The sequence below is a fragment of the Macrobrachium rosenbergii genome, chromosome 22, assembly GCF_040412425.1.
Source record: "Macrobrachium rosenbergii isolate ZJJX-2024 chromosome 22, ASM4041242v1, whole genome shotgun sequence".
NCBI lineage: Eukaryota > Metazoa > Arthropoda > Malacostraca > Decapoda > Palaemonidae > Macrobrachium > Macrobrachium rosenbergii.
In genome coordinates, this window is record NC_089762.1 from 39,930,891 (window position 1) to 39,955,808 (window position 24,918).

Consider the following 24,918-nt stretch of genomic DNA (forward strand, 5'->3'; position numbering starts at 1 on the left):
GCCTCTGTAGACCTGTTCCATATGAATAGCGCTGACCTTCTGTATAATAATAATAATAATAATAATAATAATAATAATAATAATAATAATAATAATAATAATTACGTGTGTCTGTTCTGGTTGACAATGCGTTTTGTCTCGCCAATCCTTTCTTAACCCCAAAACCCAACCCCTTTTTGGTCTAACCCCTTTCCCTAACCCCAAACCCCTCTTTTGTCTAATTTCAACTCATACATACACATACACAAACAGAAACTCACATACGAATGTTTTTCGTACACGTGAGGTTTACCTATACATACGAGCATTGGCTCCCGTAAAGCCGCCATCGACAGCCTGACCAATGCACATTCATTCGTTTTTTCCCCAGTCAGAATGAATTTTGGAAAGGGGGTGGGGAGGAGGAGGAGAGGGGAGAGGGGGAAGAAGGAAGGAGGAGGGGAGGGGAGGGGGGGGAGGGGAAAGAGGGGGAGACGGCCTGACCAATTCACAATCATTCTTTTTCCCCAGTCAGAATGAATTTTGGAAAGGGGGTGGAGGAAGGAGGAGGGGAGGGGAGGGGAGGAAGAGGAGGGGAGGGGGGGGAGGGCGAGGTGAAGAAGGAAGAGTTGGGGAGAGGGAGGGAGGAAGGGTTTCAATTTTCAGAGAAAGAAAAAGAAAACTATTGCATCCCAAATAAACAATGCCCCAATTATAACAAACCGTCAGCGGCGGCGGCGGGATTCCCTAACATTCGAACATTTCCGCAAAATGTTCTGTAACTATTGTTTTCATTGTCGTTTGATGCGTTGCTTATCGCCGACATTTGCGAATGTGGGGAAATGTTGAGAGGAATCGAGCGAAGGCAATAAATAAATAAATAAATAAATAAATATACATATATAAATATATATATATATATATATATATATATATATATATATATATATATATGTATGTATATATATATATATATATATATATATATATATATATATATATATATATATATATATATAACATTTGTATTTGTTTAACAATATCAAACTTTGAATTTGTATTTGTCATATATATTTCCTATATATATATATATATATATATATATATATATATATATATATATATATATATATATATATATATGAATGAATGTCTTTTGCTGTAATACTACAGTATAATATGAAGATAAGAAGGCCCATAAAACACTATTTGAACGTTGCAACCATATATTTCGGGCACTTCCTTCTGTGCCCCTGTTCACTGGAAAAACATGGACAGATGAAATGTCACAAGGGCATATATACAAAACATATATAGATGTAGCATTAAGTCTCCGATGGTATGCAGGTGACCGTTTCCCAAGAAGGATTAAAGAGTCGATGTCGTCCGATTTCCAGCAGAGCTGGTTTTCAAAAGTAGCTGTCCGCACAAAAGAAAGATGCTGGAATCTGCTACCATCAATCAAACCAACAATATGAACTTGTCAGGAGGACATTGGAAATCGGACGACATCGACGCTTTAATCCTCAGACCACTTCTGAAGAAGGTGTTCCAGGGCACACGACCAACAGAATCGACGCCAAACGGGAGTTAATGGGCCGAAAACCACTAGGGAACAGTTCTCTCTCCTCCTTCTTGGGGAAACGGTCACCTGCATACTATCGTCACCTGCATACCATCGGAGACTTAATGCCACACCTATATATGCTTTGTATATATATCCCTGTAACATTTCATCTGTCCTTATTTTTCCAGTGAACAGGGGCACAGAAGGAAGTGACCAAGTATATGGTTGCAACGTTCAAATAGTGTTTTATGGGCCTTCTTATCTTCATATATATATATATATATATATATATATATATATATATATATATATATATATATATATATATATATATATATATATATATACATTCATATTTATACATATATATATATATATATCTTCAACAGCTCAGGCTTTGAATTTGTAACTGTTAATTCTCTTCCAAGAAAACAACGGTTTATTTCTTATTCTTTATATGAATTTACATTAATTCCTTTCCTTCATTCTGCATCCACGTCTCTGATGAAAAGAAAAAATCCAATCTTTCTTTTTTCAACAGATTTTCCTTTGTGAATTCCATGAGCCTTGTATTTCATTTTCACTTCATTTTGTTTTGCATTCTCTCTCTCTCTCTCTCTCTCTCTCTCTCTCTCTCTCTCTCTCTCTCTCTCTCTCTCTCTCTCTCTCTCTCTCTCTCCTTGCACTCGTTTGACTGTCCCTGAACTTGTGTGGAATATATGACTCTCTCTTCCTCTCTCTTGCACGTGTCAGAATATCACTGGACTTGTTTGGAATATATAATTTTCTCTCTCTCTCTCTCTCTCTCTCTCTCTCTCTCTCTCTCTCTCTCTCTCTCTCTCTCTCTCTCTCTCTCTCTCTCTCTGTGGAATATCGTTACCAATATCTTTAATATTATAAAGAAAAATGTCATCTGACATATAGCATAACTTGCTAAGGAACATTCTCTCTCTCTCTCTCTCTCTCTCTCTCTCTCTCTCTCTCTCTCTCTCTCTCTCTCTCTCTCTCTCAATAAATAAATAAGTAAATAAACAATCGCTTCATAACGCTCTCTCTCTCTCTCTCTCTCTCTCTCTCTCTCTCTCTCTCTCTCTCTCTCTCTCTCCAAATAATATAATGAATCTCCCTTGCAGGAGTATCAACAATCTGCGGGATGGGAGGGACCTCTAACAAAACAGAGCTTTAAAATATTAGTAAAGAAAAAAAAAAAAGTCCCTTAATTAGGGTTATTGGCCCTGCTGCTCCCTCGCTCCGGTTATCATAAACTAATTCTCAGGATTAGCCCCGAAACCAATATCAAGGAAAGGAAATCGTATAAAAAAATGTTTGTGGAGTAAAAGAAAGATTTTTTTACATGAATTTTTGTTCGACTGAAACGATCGTCTATAAACAATATGCCTGAGGAAAGGAAATAGTAAAAAATATATATATATTTTTGGAGTAAAAGAAAAATGTTATGTGAAATTCTGTTTGGCTAAAATGGTCGTATATAAAGAAAGGAAATCGTAAGAATATTTTTGGCGTAAAAGAAAGAGTTCGACTGAAATGATCGTATTTAAACAATGCACCTGAGGAGAGTCAGAAATTTTAATTTTTGGTGTTATGGGATAAGCAAAGTCAAGTTTTGAATATATATTATTTAATCGTTAAAGTCTATAATTGGTTTACGTTTTTATTACTAATTAAATCTATATTTCATTCTTCATTACTAATTTATCATTGATAAAATGGCATTTTATTTTATATATAAATGCATAAATACACACACACATATATATACAGTATATATATATGTATATATATATATATATATATATATATATATATATATATATATATATATATATATATATATATATATATATATATATATATATATATATATATATATATATATATATATATATATATATATATAACCAACACCTACGTAAATGCGTATGAGATGAAAATTCCCAACCATCATCGCAAAATAAGAGAAAAAATTCACCTCCTAACACGAAACAATGTATAAATATAAAAATAAACAAAAATATAAATCCCGTCTGGTGCCAACCCCTTTAAAAGATACCACGCACTGTCTATCAAAACGAAAATCGACTCTGCCCCAAAGGCGGTGACAACTTCATTAAGCGAAACGCCACGTAAAAAATATCCGATAAATAAAGAAAAATGAAAATAAAATAGTATATACATTCCTTTTGAACTGATGTTGTGGAGGATACAGAAAGATAAAGCAAAAAAAAAACTTTGATTTCCAATATTGGAAGAGAAGATATTCTCCTGACAGCTTTCATTCAATGTGTCAAAGTCTCTTTCGTATCTCATAGTTAAGAATATAATTTTTGCCACGTGTCTGCTCAATGTTTTTCGCCGTAATGGAATCTCTGGGTATTCTTGGGTATTCCTTGTTATACTTTAGCCTCTTTTATGTTGAAGGGCCATGCCCATATCAGAAAATTTGGGCATTTTATGCTCAGTACATAAAGCTAAATATTTCCTTATCAATAGGCGCCAACAATAATATCTCATTACATAAACTAAGTATTTCCTTATCAAATCCGTAAACCAAAATAATTGGTCAATTATAAAATAATTGACATAACAGTATGTTTGTTTGTTATAGCTAACATAATTTTGTAAGGAGATAATTAGTATAGTATGTCTGGATCAATAACCTACACTATGTCGAATAATCCTCGTAATGGCAATGGAATGAGGTCTTATATATTTTAATGATCGGTTTTTCCTGCCCTGATCTGATCTTATATAATCTAGTGAAATGTGGAAATAATTATTGTGGAATGGAAAGGAATGGAATGGAATAGAGAGTTAAGGCCAAAGGCCAAGCACTGGGACCTATGAGGTCATTCAGCGCTGAAAAGGAAATTGAGAGTAGGTAGGTTTGAAAGGTGTAACAGGAGGAAACCCTCGCAGTTGCACTATGAAATGACTGTTAGAAGAGGGTGGATAGCAAGATGGAAGACAGATAATATGAATGAAGGTACAGTAAAAAGGAATGAAAGGGGTTGCAGCTAGGGGCCGAAGGGACGCTGCAAAGAACCCTGACGGCAGAGTCCCCTACGGAGAAATAATTATTGTAATTATTATTGTAAATGTATCATTAGGTGACACCTGTAAAAATTATTTTTGTGTTCAAGTAAATGTGGCATACTGAGTTTCTGTTAATGACATTCTCGAGTAAAATAACTATGAATCCAGCAAAGAATTCTGGTCGTAATCTTGTACCATAAGATTAGATATTCCAGGCAAAGTTATTTCCAGATTACATCCTTTTACGCAATAACGAGAAAATTATCCGAAAGGAAAATTACCTCTGCACTTCAGATTCCGCAGTAACGCAACATTATGAAAGACAAAAAATAAACAAAAACAAAAAGCATAGAATTCATGTTATACGCTTCTAACATAAGACTAGATATTCCAGGAAAAATCATTTTCAGAACGTATCCTTTTACGTAATGACAAGAAAATTACCTGCAAAGGAAAATGGACTCTGCGCTTCAGAATCCGCAAAAAATCACGGTATTATGAGAAATAAAAAAAAAAAAATAAGACTTTCTTACCAGTGATCAAGAAGGTGATACGATCTTCCGTCCTCTTATGAAAGTTGAAATACACCTGAGACTGGATGAAAGGTCCTTCACATCTTTCATCTCCCACCAATATTCAATGTTTCCCTACAAGGAGGAGGCGTCAGCACACGGAAGAAATGTCAATTTCCTGAAACACAAGGAAAGGAAACGTCTTCACTTGCACTCTGACCTACAGAAAAGAAAGCTGGGAAAAAAGAAATGAATTCAATATAGAATTTAAGCCAGAGGCCCAAGCACTGCGACCTATGTGGTCATTCAGCGCTGAAACGGAAACTGAAAGGTGTAACAGGAGGAAAACCCAACAGTTGCACTATGAATCAATTGTTCGGAGAGGGTGGAAAGTAAGATGGAAGAAAGAGAATATGACAGGAGGTACAGTAAAAGGAATGAAAATGGTTGCAGCTGGGGGCCGAAGGCACGCTGCAAAGAACCTTAAGTAATGCCTACAGTGCACCGCATGAGGTGCACTGACGGCCCTAGCCCCCTACTGGGTGGGAAATAAGAGAGCTGTTGTGTGATTTTAGTAAAATTAAACTTTATGATCTATTATCCATTTTCAAGAATACATCCTTTCTAAATACAGCTTTAGGCAATTCCATTAACAATTTTTTAAGCTATGTCAGAGAAAATAAAATTTGACATGAGAGACATAAAATTCATAGATATTTAAAGTCTGTGAATTTTTATTTTCTAAACTTAATAAGATCCTTGATTTAACTAAAAAATTTATATTCTCTCACTGTGCTCAAGTATCTGCCATTCAATATTATCTGAACAGTAATATTTTTACCCAGTGAGCCCCCATCAAAGTATAAAGTGTCTGTTGATGTGACAAAGTCCAGAGGTCCACAGTAATTCTCTGGAACAAAGCCAGTTTAATCTAAACACACAAACAATCATTCTGTCTCACAAAAGGTGGATACAGCTCATGTTAAGTACAGTCTAAAATATGTCATGATACAGTCTATACTGTAAGTCATTTATGGAGAGAGGAAGGAAGGGAAAAAATATTAAAATCTACATATATTTTATGGTGAATTGGTTACGATATAGAAATACAATCAGGGAAATCTGGCCCTTTGTGAAATCAGCTGGTAGTGTCTGGATTTTGGGGGCCCCTATAGCTGCTCTATCTGAACCTTTCATCTTACAGTTTTGAAAGTATCTTTTTGTTCTCTTCCTAATGATTTATTATATTTAGGGTTCTTTCATAAAACTGATAAAAACATAGCCTGATTAACCTCCATTGTTTGTTTGTTTGTTGTTATTGACTTTTCTATGCCATGTTCTTCGTATTGTTGTTACTGACATTTCTATGCCATGTTCTTCGTATTGTTGTTACTGACCTTTCTATGCCATGTTCTTCGTATTGTTGTTATTGACCTTTCTATGCCATGCTCTTCGTATTGTTGTTATTGACCGTTCTATGCCATGCTCTTCGTATTGTTGTTATTGACCTTTCTATGCCATGTTCTTCGTATTGTTGTTATTAACCTTTCTATGCCATGCTCTTCGTGTTTGTTGTTATTGACCTTTCTATGCCATGTTCTTCGTACTTGTTGTTATTGACCTTTCTATGCCATGTTCTTCATATTGTTGTTACTGACCTTTCTATGCCATGCTCTTCGCATTGTTGTTATTGACCTTTCTATGCCATGTTCTTCGTATTGTTGTTACTAACCTTTCTATGCCATGCTCTTCGTATTGTTGTTATTGACCTTTCTATGCCATGTTCTTCGTATTGTTGTTATTGACCTTTCTATGCCATGTTCTTCGTATTGTTGTTATTGACCTTTCTATGCCATGTTCTTCGTATTGTTGTTATTGACCTTTCTATGCCATGTTCTTCATATTGTTGTTATTGACCTTTCTATGCCGTGTTCTACGTATTGTTATTATTGACCTTTCTATGCCATGTTCTTCGTCTTGTTGTTATTGACCTTTCTATGCCATGTTCTTCGTACTGTTGTTATTGACCTTTCTATGCCATGCTCTTCGTCTTCTTGTTATTGACCTTTCTATGCCATGTTCTTCGTCTTGTTGTTATTGACCTTTCTTCGTATTGTTGTTATTGACCATGCTCTTCTTCGTATTGTTGTTATTGACCTTTCTATGCCATGTTCTTTGTATTTTTGTTATTGACCTTTCTATGCCATGTTCTTCGTATTGTTGTTATTGACCTTTCTATATTGCCATGACTCTTCCATGTATTGTTGTTATTGACCTTTCTATGCCATGCTCTTCGTATTGTTGTTATTGACCTTTCTATGCCATGTTCTTCGTATTGTTGTTACTGACCTTTCTATGCCATGCTCTTCGTATTGTTGTTATTCTGACCTTTCTATGCTTTCTATGCCATGTTCTTCGTATTGTTGTTATTGACCTTTCTATGCCATGCTTCTTCCTCTCTATGCCGTGTTGGTGTTATTGACCTTTCTATGCCATGTTCCTCGTATTGTTGTTACTGACCTTTCTATGCTATGCTCTTCGTATTGTTGTTATTGACCTTTCTATGCCATGTTCTTCGCATTGGTGTTATTGACCTTTCTATGCCATGTTCTTCGTATTGTTGTTATTGACCTTTCTATGTCATGTTCTTCATATTGTTGTTATTGACCTTTCTATGCCATGCTCTTCGTATTGTTGTTATTGACCTTTCTATGCCATGCTCTTCGTATTGTTGTTATTGACCTTTCTATGCCATGCTCTTCGTATTATTGTTATTGACCTTTCTATGCCATGCTCTTCGTATTGTTGTTATTGACCTCTCTATGCCATGTTCTTCGTATTGTTGTTATTGACCTTTCTATGCCATGTTCTTCTGATCAAATCTGCCATTAAATATTGACCTTTCTATGCCATGTTCTTCGACGTTGATATATGCCTTTCTATGCCATCTTGCTATAAACAGATTAAATAATTCCAAAGTGAATGAATATATTAAAATATAAACAATATATTAAAATGAGTTTTCCTTTGTTTTTAACGAAAACAAGGGTGGGTGTCCTTACTCCCCCTCTCCATTTGTTTTATTCATTAACACTGAATTATCAGGTTACTCTGACTAGTATCATTTTACCACCTTACAAAATAACTTTCATTTACAATAGGTAATTAGTCTCATTTTCGTCTCATTACCCTTAATGAAGCACGCATGTGCTTACAAAACCTTTCAGGACGATTTTTGTAACTCAAAATGGTTTCAGAATTTGAGGTTCAAAAATAGTCTGAATCATTAAACTAGGAGTGACAATCCCCGCCCCCTCAAACTTTCCCTACATTCACAGGTATGTCACTAGACATATGCTAGCTCATGGAACAAACAAAAATAAATTTATGAATAAATTGTCAAACACACACATCCACCCATCCACACACACATACACACACACACATATATATATATAATATATATAGTATATATATATATATATATATATATATATATATATATATATATAATATAATATATATATAACGAATACTTATATATGTATATATTATATAAATTATACTTTATCTTTAGTTACAAATGTCCAGTGGCTTTACTCTCTACAATCCCTTGTCATCTGCATTTTATCCATGTTGCTTCGAAACTACGTTTATTATTGTTGTTGTTTATTTTCGTTTCTGTTGTTGTTGCAGCTTCTGCCTTACTTGTTGTTTTACTGTAGTTACCAAAACGTGTCAAAAGTTCTAAATGTTATTCTACTTACAAAAGCAGCATCATATTTTAGCTGCTGAATCCATAATATTATGCAAATGGTTTTCCATGGGTTGAAACGAAAACAGTATGAATGCAATATTTACTGCTTAATGAGGAAACCAAAAACCTGGATTAGTTCGTGTGGCTGTTGTTAAGGCTATTTGTTGAATTTTGTCATTATTTTCTTTCCGTGACTATTATTTGATCACATAACTTACGAATTAGCATTTTCCCTACCTCTCGCATTCTCGAATGATTTCTGAACTGATGCCCTCACGTCGTTGCTTAAAAATGACTGAAGAATGTCTTACTATTGGTTGAAAATTAAATGTCAAGTTACTATTTGAATTTTGGCGGCAAATGTCAACAGTCACTGTTAATTAGGTCATAACCGAAATTATTATGCACCCAAGTGCTATTGTACCCCAAGTGCACATAATAACTATTTTCCAATTCCAGTTTTCTGTAAAATAAAACTATTGTGCCGGCTTTGTCTGTCTGTCTGTCCGTACTTTTTCTGTCCGCCCTCAGATCTTAAAAACTACTGAGGCTAGAGGGCTGCAAACTGGTATGTTGATCATCCACCATCCAATCATCAAACAATAAATTGCACCCCTCTGGCATCAGTTGTTTTGATTTCATTTAAGGTTAAATTTAGCCATAACCGTGTTTCTGGCAATTATATAAGCCAGGCCATCACCGGGCCGTGGTTAAAGTTTCATGGGCCGCGGCTCATACAGCACTATACCGAGGCAACCGAAAGATAGATCTATTTTCGGTGGCCTTGATTGTACGTTGTAGTGGCTGTACAGAACACTCGATTGCGCTGGAGAAACTTCGGCCCATTTTTTTACTTAGTGTTTATTTTGATGATCTTGCCTGACCTATTCGGTAAGTATTATTAATCAAAATGCTCCAAAAAATTGTTTAGTTTCGCGAGACTGGTCACAAGTCAAAAATTATTTCTCACAAGAACGATTAATTTTCTTCGCGTGCTGCAGAAATACTTTCTCTTGTTATATTCAACAATGATTACGGTCCCTGCAATGGTCTTGGTATGTAATGAAGTTATATCACGGGAATAAATCTATGAGGCTCTTTGAGGATATCAGTTAATCTAGAAATTAAGACTGCATTAATTTTTACACGAGTTACCCCTCATCTCATTTTTCTTTCTCTTTAGGTATAGAACATGTGATAATTTTCATCATCATTTATGAATACATCAATCCCCGTGATAAAAACACTTGGTCAGTTGCCTGCTTATCTGTCAACTGCGCAAGATGCAACAAAGAAACGACAGTCTCATCTCTTTCAACATCCAACTTCAATGCAAAATATCCTATTAATTAGGAAGACTGATAAACATATTGCGGGAGGGAGATTTACAAAAAGATATTATGTACCATTTTCACTGGGGAACAACATGTCGTAATCAATAGATAAATGGACTGATTTATTAACTCGTTTCAAAAAACAAATGTTTGGCCCAGTCATGTGAAGCATTGCAGGATTCAGATAGAAATTTGATGGAGCTAATACCAATTGTATTATACTTGCTACACCTAAGATGTGGAACGGTTTACCTAATGCAATTGAGGAATCTTCTGATCTCAAAATATTTAAGCAAGGAGCAAACTCATTCCTGTTCTCTTCTGATATCTTCTGAGTTTCAGGTGAGTCTGTTTATTATTATTATTATTATTATTATTATTATTATTATTATTATTATTATTATTATTATTATTATTATTATGTAATACAAATTACAATTATAGATAGTAAATATATTACATAGTAATATTATTTACTATATAATTAATGGATTTTTATTACACTGTTTTTCACGAGATTGTGATTTTTAGCATTATTATTATTATTATTATTATTATTATTATTATTATTATTATTATTATTATTATTATTATTATTATTATTATTATTATTATTATTATTATTAAGCGTTGCGAACTGAAAGTCATCCAACGTTGCAAAAAATGTATAAACAAATAATTAATAAACAAAATAAAAGTTTGAAACTGGATTCTGCGTCCCAGCAGAGAGACCATCTTTAAGACTGAACGTCTCTGCCACTTGCAGGGAAAGGATTAAAAGGCTTAGAGGAGGATTTAGGACGAAAAGGAGAGAGAGAGAGAGAGAGAGAGAGAGAGAGAGAGAGAGAGAGAGAGAGAGAGCAGAATAATGCGAAAGTACGTCATAAAACTGGGAAAAGGGTGAGAGAGGAAAAAACGCCCAATAAGAAATTAACTTTTCGACAGTATAGAAAAATATGCCTATTAACAAATTAGGTTTTTGACAGTATAGATGTCAATTAATATTTTATTTCAGCTTTGTTTACATACGATTATCAATAAATCAATTTTCTTGTTAATCGTAATGCCAACTAATAGTTTATTTCAGTATATATATTTAGGGATAAAAACCTTGCTTACAAAAATTTATCTCCAAAAATTGTTAACTAATAGTTTATTGCAATATACATATTTAGGGATAAGAAATTTTTTACATAAATTTGACTCCAAAAAAATAGTAAAATTTCCCAGTCCACTATCTACCTCCTCCCTCCTTACTCAAGCAGTAAAGACAAAACATTTACCTGCGAGTATAGGCATAATATTTACCTGGCTGACTAATGGCGTCGTTGAGAGCCTTCAAAAGGTTCGCGGAAATCGATGAGCAGTGAGCCAAAAATGGCTCATTCTTTTTGAACTGTTTTACTCACTTCTCAGTTCAGAAGCCTCGTAAGCTATTTTATTCAATACCTTACTTCAGTAATTTTGAGTTGTGAGATGCATGACAGCCAGGGTATTTCAAATAAGGTGTATAATTGTTGGAAAAAGAAACAAGTAAAAAATGCGCCGAAGTTTCTTCGGAGCAATCGAGTTTTCTGTACAACGTATAATGATGTATGAAACTCTCGATGTGCTGCAGTATGAAATTCTCAGCCACAACCGGGAAGCGTATTTCAACCGGGAAACGTTCATTTGCTCCCCTGATGTGGCCAAGTGAAGATGCGTCGGCGGCTGGCACCTCTACCGGTGCCAGACGCAAGATCCGCGGGTAAACTTAACCTTAAATAAAATAAAATTTAATGAAGCTAGAGGGCTGCAATTTAATATGTTTGGTGATTGGAGGGTGGATGATATACATACCAATTTCCAGCCCTCTAGCCTCAGCAGTTTTTAAGGTCTGTGGGCGGAGAGAAAAAGTGCAGACGGACAGACAAAGCCATCTCAACAGTTTTCTTTTACAGAAAACTAAAAATTAGTAATAAAGCCTTATAATTCCGTTTCGTCACACTGAAACATTTATAAAACTTACACTGAGGCTATTCATGTTGTCGAAAGAAATGAATGGTCTAATACTTGTAAAATACTGACATTGAGGATATTCGTGCTATTGAAAGAAATTTGCATAGTGCAAAAAAAATCACTTCTGAAATTAAAAGCCAAAGTTTAAAAGGAACTTTCCGTATTTCCATAATGTCAGTTATGATTAAGCTAATGGCAGTGAACACACACAAATGAAATCACAGCATAACTTACACATATATTCACTACAATGAATATGCTCTTACAGTAACATTGCCTTCTGTCAAATTTAATCCTTTATAGTCCTGAGTACTTGCATTCGCATATTTTATGCCCAAGCCAACTAGCGGATCCAGAAAAATTTCATGGGGGGGCCACCAATTTTCATAATTATACATATATATATTATTATTATTATTATTATTATTATTTCTATTGTAGATTTATAATTTTTTCCCATTTTTATATTTCTCACTTATGTTGTTATTATCTAAATCTTCAATATTATTACTTTGTCATTATTTTTCAAAGGGGCCACGTGCCCAGGTGCCGCCCCTCCTCCCCTGATCCCCTAGTGCCCAAGCCCATTCTGAACCAGATCCATTAGAACGACTTTTAAAAATTACTTGCAAAATATGTTAAGCGTTAACTCAGGGGAGATTACATTCCGGTAGCTTTAGAGCCGGACAATTAAAAACACCAGCAGCTAAGTGGCGGGGCTATATTTGTGCAGCAAATATCATTTACCTTGGCTGAAGTATTCTCTCGTACTCATGCAAAGTCAACAGGCACAAGAGTTGCAGCAAGTCAGAACGACAGCGAGGACGGTGTCACTGCAATAAAACGATAGGTATTAGGGTAATGGCCATTCCGAATGGTGGAGTTAGCAATACTTGACTAACAAGTAGGTGAAAAAAAGGCTGGAGAACTTATATAAATAAGAATAATATAAGGGAGTGTGATTGCTGCTAGGATAATGGTGTGATTATCTGATTATGTTAATGAACCTTTGAAGACTCTTTGAAGTTTTTCCACAAAGTAATTAACAAAAATGCTTACTCGATAAAGTTTATTAGATAATAAAGAATCAATTTCCCCTGGTAACACTGCGAATAATTTACCATCATATCATGAATGTGACAGTATCTAAGAACAGTAGTGGAGCTTGCCTGGCTTGAGTCATAATGAATATGAGACAAAAAATGAAATTGAGCTTTTAATCCTTATATAAAAAGATAGGGGCACAGTTTTGAAGTATCATATTACCAGCGCGACAGTTTTCAGGAGAAAAGATACTATGACAAAAACAGGTTTTACTTTACGTCAGTACCATTTGTTTTACTCGAACTAAAAAAAATAACAAACATATACTCAAGACATTTCCAGATTCAACGTAATGGATTTTACAGGAGAAGAGGTCAAGTTAATACTAAGCAGGGTGCTGCCCACAAAAACAGGAAATTTTTATTTACAATTAAATAACTTTTTTACACGTTTTTACCATGTATTTACTTACCAATGAACTAAAAAAAAACAATATACCCTGTTTTCTGTTTGTTTTAACAATGGTTCTGTTAACAAGGAATGTTTTCTAACAATGGTTCTGTTTTAGAATGGTCCTCAAAAGTTTTAACAATGGTTCAACATCTCAACGTAATGGATTTTACAATAGTTCTGTTTTAGCAATGAGGTTTATTTCTGTTAAACCAATTTCATTTACAGGTCCTATTAACAACAACTGTTTTCTGTTCTGTTTTAACAATGAACAAGTCATTTAACAATGGTTCATTTTACAATGGTTAAAACAACTGTTTTCTGTTCTGTTTTAACAATGGTTCTGTTAACAACGACTGTTTTCTGTTCTGCTTTAACAATGGTTCTGTTTTAGCAATGTTTCTTGTTTTCTGCTGTCTTAACAATGGTTCTGTTAACAAATAATCTGTGCAGCTGCCTGTGCAACAACTGTTTTTCTGTTCTGTTTTAAAATGGTTCATTTGTTTTTTCTGTTCTGCTTTAACAATGGTTCTGTTTTAGCAATGTTTCTGTTAACATCTAAACAATTTCTGTTTTAGTTTTAACAACTGTTTTCTTCTGTTTTAACAATGTTCTCTGTTTCTGTTCTTTAACAATGGTTCTGTTTAAATGACTGTTTTCTTTCTGTTTTAACTGGTTCTGTTAACAACAACTGTTTTCTGTTCTGTTTTAACAATGGTTCTGTTTTAGCAATGTTTCTGTTAACAACTGTTTTCTGTTCTGTTTTAACAATGGTTCTGTTTTAGCAATGTTTCTGTTAACAACAACTGTTTTCTGTTCTGTTTTAACAATGGTTCTGTTTACTATAATGTTTCTGTTAACAACTGTTTTCTGTTCTGCTTTAACAATGGTTCTGTTTTAGCAATGTTTCTGTTAACAACAACTGTTTTCTGTTCTGTTTTAACAATGGTTCTGTTAACAACGACTGTTTTCTGTTCTGCTTTAACAATGGTTCTGTTTTAGCAATGTTTCTGTTAACAACAACTGTTTTCTGTTCTGTTTTAACAATGGTTCAACTGTTTTTTTAACAATGGTTCTGTTTTAAATAATGACTGTTTTTCTGTTCTGTTTCTAGTTCTGTTTAACAATGGTTCTGTTAACAACGACTGTTTTCTGTTCTGCTTTAACAATGGTTCTGTTTTAGCAATGTTTCTAAACAACTGTTTTCTGTTTGTTTTAACAATGGTTCTGTTTTAATGTTTCTGTGCTGTAACTGTTTTTCTGTTCTGTTTTAACAATGGTTCTGTTTTAGCAATGTTTCTGTTAACAACTGTTTTCTGTTCTGTTTTAACAATGGTTCTGTTTTAGCAATGTTTCTGTTAACAACAACTGTTTTCTGTTCTGTTTTAACAATGGTTCTGTTTTAGCAATGTTTCTGTTAACAACTGTTTTCTGTTCTGTTTTAACAATGGTTCTGTTTTAGCAATGTTTCTGTTAACAACAACTGTTTTCTGTTCTGTTTTATTAATGTTTCTGTTCTGTTTTATGAATGTTTCTTTTTAACAATGTTTTTTCTGTTCTGTTTTATCAATGTTTCTGTTTTCTGTTTCTGTTAACAACAACTGTTTTCTGTTCTGTTTTATCAATGTTTCTGTTAACAACAACTGTTTTCTGTTCTGTTTTATGAATGTTTCTGTTAACAACAACTGTTTTCTGTTCTGTTTTATCAATGTTTCTGTTAACAACAACTGTTTTCTGTTCTGTTTTAACAATGGTTTTGTTTTATCAACGTGTCTGCTGTTAACAACTGTTTTCTGTTCCGTTTTAATAATGTTCCTGTAAACAACAGCTGTTTTCTGTTTCCTTAAATTAAATAACCTGTACCAAATTTCTGGTTTTGTGGGATGCATCCTGAATAAGCAACTGGTAAAAAAAACATGGCAAACTAAATGAGCCTCTTTTGCAACTAACTAACTCAGAACCTTTGGCAGTAAATATTCCCAGCCATATCGCTCCCGTCGTCAAGTAAGCATGTCACCGACCTTCAGAGATAATCTCATTTCCCTGCATTCAAAAACTATCCCAGCATCCGTATTTGTTTCATTTAATACCTGAACTAAATTAAAATAATATCTCGCATGATGAAATAAGTTTACCCTGGAACTGGATATTCGGAAATGTTAAAAATGAGTGTTTAACATCGTATTCAATTAACGTTATGAAAAAAATATGATATACAAATTGAAACGTAACGAGACAACATACTTGATATTAATGAAACGTGCTCTTTGAAGAGAGGATATCAGTGGTATTTTTTCTTTAATGTTAGAGGCCTCTCATACAGCCAGAATGTAGGGCATCTCGGATTTTCCAAAATCATAATAAAAGTGCTGACAACAAAAACATTACGAGTAGTCGAGGATGAATTATATTCATACGGAGAATATAACGTCCTGCATAAAAATATTATGAGAGAGTAATAATTTTCAGAAGCAAAATGGAGAATGTAATGTTATGTATAAAAGTATCATAATAGAGTAACAATATTCAGAAGCAAAAATGAGAATATTATGTCATGCACAAAATTGTTATAACAGAGTAACAATACGCAAAAAGGAGAATATAATCTCACGCACAAAATTATTATAATAGAGAGTAATAATATTCAGAAACCAAAAAGGAGAATATAATGTCATGCATAAAAATGCAATACACTAATAATATTCAGAAGCAAAGAGGAAAATATATCGCCATGCATAAAAATATAAAACAGTAATAATATTCACAAGCAAAAATTGAGTAATAGCTAAGTATTATGCTTTACTTAATAAATAATACGTAATTACTTTCTTTAGCCCAAATGAAGAATGATTAGCTATGCTAATATTAAAGAAGGAATAATAATTCCCGGGTTTTAGTTAATTACTGAAAAGGAATTGAATTACGGAAAGCAATACATTTCCCATAATTCTGTTATTGAGCTGTTAGACTGAATTGTTTGACGATATCCGCAAATAAAACTAGGTTCTTATTTTCTGTTTGCTTTCTGTGACGACGTCGATGCGATCAGATAATGTTGTAAAGTTGGCAATTCACTTAAAAGTTATATGTACAAAATTTAATGGAATAGGTCCTAGGAAGGAGATAGTAGTAATTGCGTTTCATATTAGTTTAGTAACAACGTGTAAAAGTTTATGACTAGATATATATACGTACACACACACACACACACACACACACATATATATATATATATATATATATATATATATATATATATATATATATATATATATATATATATATAAATATATATAAATGCGTGTGGATGTATTACATATATATGCATGTGTGTATGTATATTTGTATACACAAACACACACATATATATAATGTAATATACAGAGAGAAAGAGAGAGAGAGAGAGAGAGAAAGGAAGCCTACGCAGAATCCACGGCGAATAAGATACAATATACGAATCCAGAAAAACGTTCCCCCTTACAAGTGGTAGCGATAAAACATTTCAACTGATCAAAGAAAATGTGGCAAAATCTGCTTTATCATTAAAACATATAACTAAATATGTTTGTCTGACTAAGAGGAGATTTTATATAACTTAACTTACAGTAGCCTTATGATACACGTCTGTTAACACTCCCTACGATTTCATTTATAACATTTGGCAACAGAAGAACGAGAAATTGGTGTGAAAGAAAAAAAAAATTGCTTTTTTATAAGCACACTTCTTAAGATTTTATTCATAAAAAACTCCTTGTATTTTAATACATTTTTATCTATTTATTAATTTATCAACTCTGCTTTTGTTAATAAGTGACATACCTTCATTATGTATTTCCCTTTGCCTTCTCTTGCTTCCAAGGGTTCATCTTCTGAATAATAATAATAATAATAAATAATAATAATAATAATAATAATAATAATAATAATACAGCCATCCCTTTTTAATAAGACCTGTTTAAAAGAGGGTCTACTCCCTTCAAATAATAATAATAATAATAATAATAATAATAATAATAATAATAATAATAATAATAATAATGAGTAAAAGATACGATAAAAAAAACATATTTATCAGCACTCCTAAGGTAAAACTGAGATTTATAAGAAACGGTTTCGTACGCGTGTCAAACACTGATTGTGTATACACAAAGAAATCAATTCCTTTTCTTTGAGAGCATATGTGTCATTGGCTTGTTAAGTCAAACTGACACCTGGAATCAGTGATAAAGGGGCACGTGCAAGGTTTTTTTTTTCTTTTTTTTTGTGAAACAAGACAACACCGGTAATGGATGACTGACAAGCGAGAGTGAATCCTTTATTGCTCAGATGTGAAAAACCTCCTTCGATTTTCTCGTAATATTTTAAAGTGCGTTTTTTGGGATTTTCGTGAAATTCATCCTCTTAGAGACCAACCCCCGCCCCTCGCCCAGGCCTTTTAATGCTTTTATAGTGTCTTCGTAACATAATGCCCTCATGAGAAATTTCAATGCATATCATTACTAGAGCTGTAATATTATTTATTTATACATAATTTGGCATCACTGTGTTATTTATCTATTTTGTCGAACAGCAAATTGCCCCCCCTCCCCTCTCTCTCTCTCTCTCTCTCTCTCTCTCTCTCTCTCATGTATGTGAGACTGTGTGTATACAATAGACTGGTAACTATAATTTCCTCATTTACCTTTGAAAACGAAATATATGTAAATGTATATAATATATATATGTATGTATAATATACACATATATATATATGTATATATATATATTATATATATATATATATATATATATATATATATATATATTTATATATATATATATATATATATATATATATATATATATATATATATATATATACCCACACACTGTACTGTACAGGTATATATCCAAACCCACAGTAGATAAGTTCTGGAAGAAAAACACGAATTATTCTTCACAAACGACCATGATGCAATATATTTTAAAACTCGCATTCCGAAAGCAATGCAACTGAATCATGTCCGATTACCATTCGTTGAACGGGATCGTCCGACATCGGATTGATTTTATGCGCTAAATGCCATTTCCGCGACAGATTTCCGTGAAGAAGCAAAAAAGGATTATCTTGGGTACACGACTGGTCTAATGTAATCCGAATTTGTTGATTGGCACGAGCCCAATCGATCTGTTTATCCTACCGAGCAGAAAGTCGTGATTGGTTAGGAATTTATCGTTTGAATTCTTGACTTCTTTTAAACTCCTGAATACCAGTAATGTGGAAATTACGATATTATGGCTATTTTAGCTAAAAATTTTTTTTTTTTACAATATCCGAATATGGAAGTTGTAATATTATATCTATTTCAGGTAAAATTCCACAGACGTTTTTTAGCAAAATCCAAATATTATTAAGATGGATATTGTAATACATTTATTTCAGGTAAAGTTTTACAGACTTTTTTTTGCAAAAAATCCATTCAATAACCTTAACCTAATTATCAGTTACCTCTTTTATAATACCAATCAGCCTTATACTTTCACTCTTTGTTCACTCTTTTTTAACTATTTATTTCACTCTTAAATGTTTTACTCACAACAAACATCTACAAATATGGCTACTTCACTCAATAACCTTAACCTTATTATAACTCAGCACTTTTATAATACCAGTCAACCTTATTCATTCACTCTTTCTTCACTCTTTTTAACTATTTTTTCACTTTTAAATGCTTCACTCATAACAAACATTCACAAGATGGTTCCATTGCACAACTGCCATTGTTCTGTGCAAGTCTTTATTCTTTTTACACAATTTTTTTCACTCTTAAATGGTTTCCTCGTATCAAATATTCACAAAGATGGTTGCACTGCACTATCGCCAGTGTAACACTGAACTATCGTCAGTGTGACACTGCCCCATCGTCAGTGTTCTGTGTGCAAGTCTTCATCAAATACTATCCATCGTGGTTGACCAATCAACCCTGATGGTCTCTGAACGGCAGCTCTCAAGTAATTAAATAGGCTTGAATGGTGTCACGAAGATATTGCGTTTATTGCGTATGTTGGCGTATGTTGGTGCATATTGATATTGAAGCAATTGCTTCTAAACTGAGGCCGAGAGGGGGAGGTGACCTAGGATATGCAATATTTAGGTTTTCTTCAGTGAAGGTTTTATTCAGTGGGGATTTTCTTCAGTGAAGTTTTTACTCAGTAGGGATTTTCTGCAGTGAAGGTTTTAGTCAGTGGGGATTTTCTTCAGGGAAGGCTTTACTCAGTGGGAATTCTCTTCAGGGAAGGTTTTACTCAGTGGGAGATTTTCTTCAGTGAAGGTTTTACTCAGTGGGGATTTTCTTCAGTGAAGGTCTTACCCAGTGTGGATTTTCTTCAGTGAAGGTTTTACTCAGTGGGGATTTTCTTCAGTGAAGGTTTTACTCAGTGGAGATTTTCTTCAGTGAAGGTTTTACTCAGCGGGGATTTTTTTGTAAGTGGTGCTGTAGGTTCCAATCATAACTTTGTTTCACTCATGTTTCCTCTTTGTTATTTTAGGGGAAAATAGATATAATTCATTAATTACCTCATCGTTTGTTTTATCTTTTTATGTTTTTTCTAGGTCGGAAATAGTCTGGTATTTTACAACTGTACAATGAAGATAAAAAGTGTTCGTTTACAAGAGTGAGGTTATTACTCAGTGACTAGTTTATATAAATAAATATATAATATATATATATATATATATATATATATATATATATATATATATATATATATTTATATATAAAACTTATACAGTATATCTTTATATATTTATATATTTATAATATATATATACATATGATACATATATATCTATATATATATATACATATACAGTAAATTTATATATATATATATATATATATATATATATATATATATATATATATATATATATACTGTATATATATATATACAAATACATACATTCATAGTAGCACAACCTCTACTACGAATCACGACACTCTTAACGCTGTGGCGTACAAGATTTCTGACGATTTCTGACGGGAATATTAAAAAAAAACATAAAAATATGAGAGCGAGGGAGAAAAGTGATATTTTGGGATTAAAAGGACTCCCGTGTCGGCTCTCAAAGGAAGGATATTACTCCGAGATGTTAAACGTGTTCCTAGCTAATGAAGTTGTCAGTCTCAAACGATCTTTTTAAATTTCTTTTTTCTTTTGGGCAGGGGGTGGGGAGGGCAGGGAGTGCGGCCGGGGAGAGATGAATATTTCTCCATGATCTTTTCTGCTCTGAACGGCGTGTGGAGGTGAAGTTACTTTATCATACTTACTAAGTATGGCATTATATTTATATATATATATATATATATATATATATATATATATATATATATATATATATGTATAATATATATATATATATATATACATATATACAATATACAGTATATATATATATATATATATATATATATATATATATACATATATATATAAATTATTTATTTATAAATTATATATTTATATATATATATATATATATATATATATATATATATATATATTTATATATATATATATATATATATATATATATATATATATAAACTGAGAACCTCGGGATATGAAATAATAACAGTAATAATAATAATAATCATCATCATCATCATTTATAAACATAGAAAAAGTTACCTTATATAATGTAAAGTTCTATACACGACTTTAAAACGCAGATAATTTTGAACCTGGACCACTAACCTCTCAAGGCCAAACCTGCTACATATTACTGATAGAGAATTATATTTTAATATCATCATTTTGAAATGATGTTTAAACTGGAATTTTATTATCGAAAGATAACCAAGTTTAAAAGGTCACTGAATGGAGATTATATGAAATCAGTTTTATTTCAGATAGTTGATGTTTAAACTGACATTATTTTCACTTAATGGAAATTATATGAAATCAGTTCTATTTCAGGTAGTTAAAGCAAAATACTGAGCAACTAGTACAGAATTTGCTGTTTATGAATTTGCAAAACTGTGCTCACTAACCTCGAGAAATGATCGCATATCAAAAAATACAGATATTGCGTCAACCTCCAAACTTACCATCTCCATTCGTAAATAACGCGAGAACTGGAAAGAATTATCACAATTGTTTCTTTAGGCAAAAATCCTTTATTCCACAATCTCCAACCGTTCATGCGTATGACCGCATACGCTGAACAATGAATCAAGCACATGAAAACCAGAAATATTCAATATTCAAATGATTCATTCGCAAGTTTTTTTTATCACTCCCTTGGAACAAGCGCGCAGGAAATGCTGAAATGAAATGCCATGTTTACATTTCCATTTCGTCACTGGAAAAACGGGGAGTTACCACTAAGAGGATGTACTTAAATCATGGAGAGCATTAAACTCCCATTTTGCAAAAACTTTCACCATTAATGAGGTGCTTTTAGTAAGGGTACTGTAACTTTGGAAATAAAATGGGCTCTATGTACACCACCGTTTGCCTTTTCATGCGAAACGGAACTTTTGCAACAACGGTAAGTGGTTCAGTCTTCTAAAAGCCGTGAAAATGATTGCTGTCGTAATGTACTTTATGCCTAGATGTGTGCGCGTTGGCGCATGAGAGAGAGAGAGAGAGAGAGAGAGAATAATCTTTAGAGAGATTAATAATCTTTTATGATATAAACTGGCTAAACAAGACATCCACTGTGTAAACGAAGAGAATTACTTGGGAGAGAGAGAGAGAGAGAGAGAGAGAGAGAGAGAGAGAGAGAGAGATATGAGCGGTGGTGAGGTGAGGTTACCGACAGGAAAATGAGGGAGATGTGCAAGTTTATATATGAGAGAGAGAGAGAGAGAGAGAGAGAGAGAGAGAGAGAGAGAGAGATTAATCTTTTATGGGGTGATATAAAAAGCTAAACAAGACACCCACTGTGTAAACGAAATAATTACTTAGAGAGAGAGAGAGAGAGAGAGAGAGAGAGAGAGAGAGAGAGAGAGAGAGAGGAGAGAGAGAGAGATCGGTGAGGTGAGGTTACCGACATGAAAATGAGGGAGATGTGCAAGTTTATATGAGAGAGAGAGAGAGAGAGAGAGAGAGAGAGAGAGAGAGAGAGAGAGAGAGAGAGTCTGCAGGTGAACAGGGAGATGTGCGTGTGTTCACTCTCTTTCTATTTGTCCCTCTTTAAAGAAGAGACGCAAACATTCCGAGTTAAACTAAGAACAGATAACAACTCAACATTAACCCTCCCGCATTCTCATCCCTAATAATAAAAACGACCAGAACATCAGTTGAAAAGAAATAATACTTCATTGACATTCGTCTTATCGATAATGGCTTCCTCAGCACCTCCGGACATTAATAAACGTGAGAAAAAAAACATCTGCCTCCATTTCTTCCTTCATTTCCGTAGGCATAAATTAGTGAGAGTGTCTGAGACTTTTATATCCATGTATTTGATTCCATTAAATATTATTATTGGTGCTGGATTTTTTATCTGATTTTTATGAAATTTAGGAACGTCTAGCCAAGAGAGATCCAGAAAATAAAAATGGAGTACGGAGATCTAAAGATGGAACTGAGTTACCAAGAAATATTAGAGAGGTTGAACAGGAAGACTGAAGAAAGGAAGAGGGAACGGAAGTACAGTAAAAGGCTAAAATGTGGGTGCAGGTGGGGGACGAAAGGACGCTGTAAATGCCTATTAGTATTGCAACAGTACACCGCGTGAGGTGCATTGACGGCACAGCACCCATATTGCGGTGAGGTGCTGAATGTATTAGCCAGAAGAAATCTGTTATTTAGTTCGTTGTCATTAAAAATAAAACGTAGGTTTTAATATGACCAAGAACTAAGACTTAGTATTTATTAAATAGAAATACATATAAAAACAGCTGAAATAATTGCGTGAATAACATGACTAGAACAGAACAGAATCACAGAATTTAGGCCAAAGGCCAAACGCTGGGACCTGTGAGATCATTTAGCGCTGAAACGGAAACTGACAGTAAATAGGTCTGAAAGGTGCAACAGGAGGAAATCCTCGCAGTTGCACTATGAATCAGTTGTTAGGGGAGAGTTAAGGAAGGTGAGGGGGAAAAAAGAGAATGTGAACGAAGGTACAGTAAAAGGAATGAAAGGGGTTGCTTGCAGCTAGGGGCCGAAGGGACGCTGCAAAGAACCTCAAGTAATGCCTACAGTGCGCCGCATGAGGTAACTTTATTCTGAACTTAGGTAGTAAATTCTCTATCATCTCTGCTCGGATAATTTACTTGGCTTTTTTTTATTTCATGTCCAAGCGTTAATGAGAGGATTATTAAAATGTGTACGATGATGATGATGATGATGATGATGATGATGGTAATGATGATGATGATGATGATGACAGCAGCTCTCGGTTTTTAAAAAATGCGAGGTCTTTTGATGAATTGTTTCGTCTCTAATGAAGTCATCGTATACCTGACACATAATTTTCATTTTTTTATTTTCATTTTTACATTGACGTGGATCTCGAATGTCAGATGGGAAAATGAAATATGAAAATAATCATTTTGCTTCAGTGAACGTTGAACGAAATGTTGTCGCGAAGAAAAAATTGTATTTTCTTTTGTTTAATCTATAAATGTCTCGTCCTTTGTCTGTTGCTCTTCTTTCCGTTATATTTGTAACCCGATGATGAATTTCCACAGATGCTGAAAACCAATGGCCAAGCGTTTAACAAGACTCTGAACTGAGATTCAGTTCGATTGTTGGGAAATCATTTGAAAGGGACGGGACACCATTTGTGTTATTTTCATTTAAAATAATGCAAAACAAAACCGGTAAACAACAGCACAACAATGCTAATAACAATAGTAAAATAGATTTATGCATTCTAAACAAATCCTTACAGGAAGTTGTAGATGGGAGAGTGACTGGTTTGCTGTAAAAGTACGGTATGTTTTAGACCAAGTGTTTGTCATATTTCCATAACTGTTTAATACACCATGGATGGGATTATCCAAGAAGTAATAAAGTCTTGTTTTTTAGGTGTGGGCCTGCAAGTGTAAAGCTGTAGAATAATTAAAACAAGGAAGATGAAAGTGAATGTGAGCAAAGGTTAGGTTATACGCTTAAAGAAAAAATGGGAGAGCTACAAAAATGATTTTCATTTATTTCTCTGGAGCCATATCTGGGAGGGAAAAGGTCATAATATTGATATATGTATATGTATATACATGTATGTAT

General features: G+C 33.5%; 1 long non-coding RNA gene across 1 annotated transcript in view; it reads right to left on the bottom strand.

Annotated features, from left to right (window-relative positions):
* Positions 1-24,918, bottom strand: part of LOC136850396 (uncharacterized) — a 178,566-nt gene that overhangs the window by 113,373 nt on the left and 40,275 nt on the right. Inside the window, exons 2-3 of the long non-coding RNA XR_010856621.1 lie at positions 12,949-13,034; positions 5,134-5,290 (exon numbers count right to left, since the gene is read on the bottom strand). This is a non-coding gene — a long non-coding RNA (uncharacterized lncRNA). The remainder of the gene's footprint in view (positions 1-5,133; positions 5,291-12,948; positions 13,035-24,918) is intronic.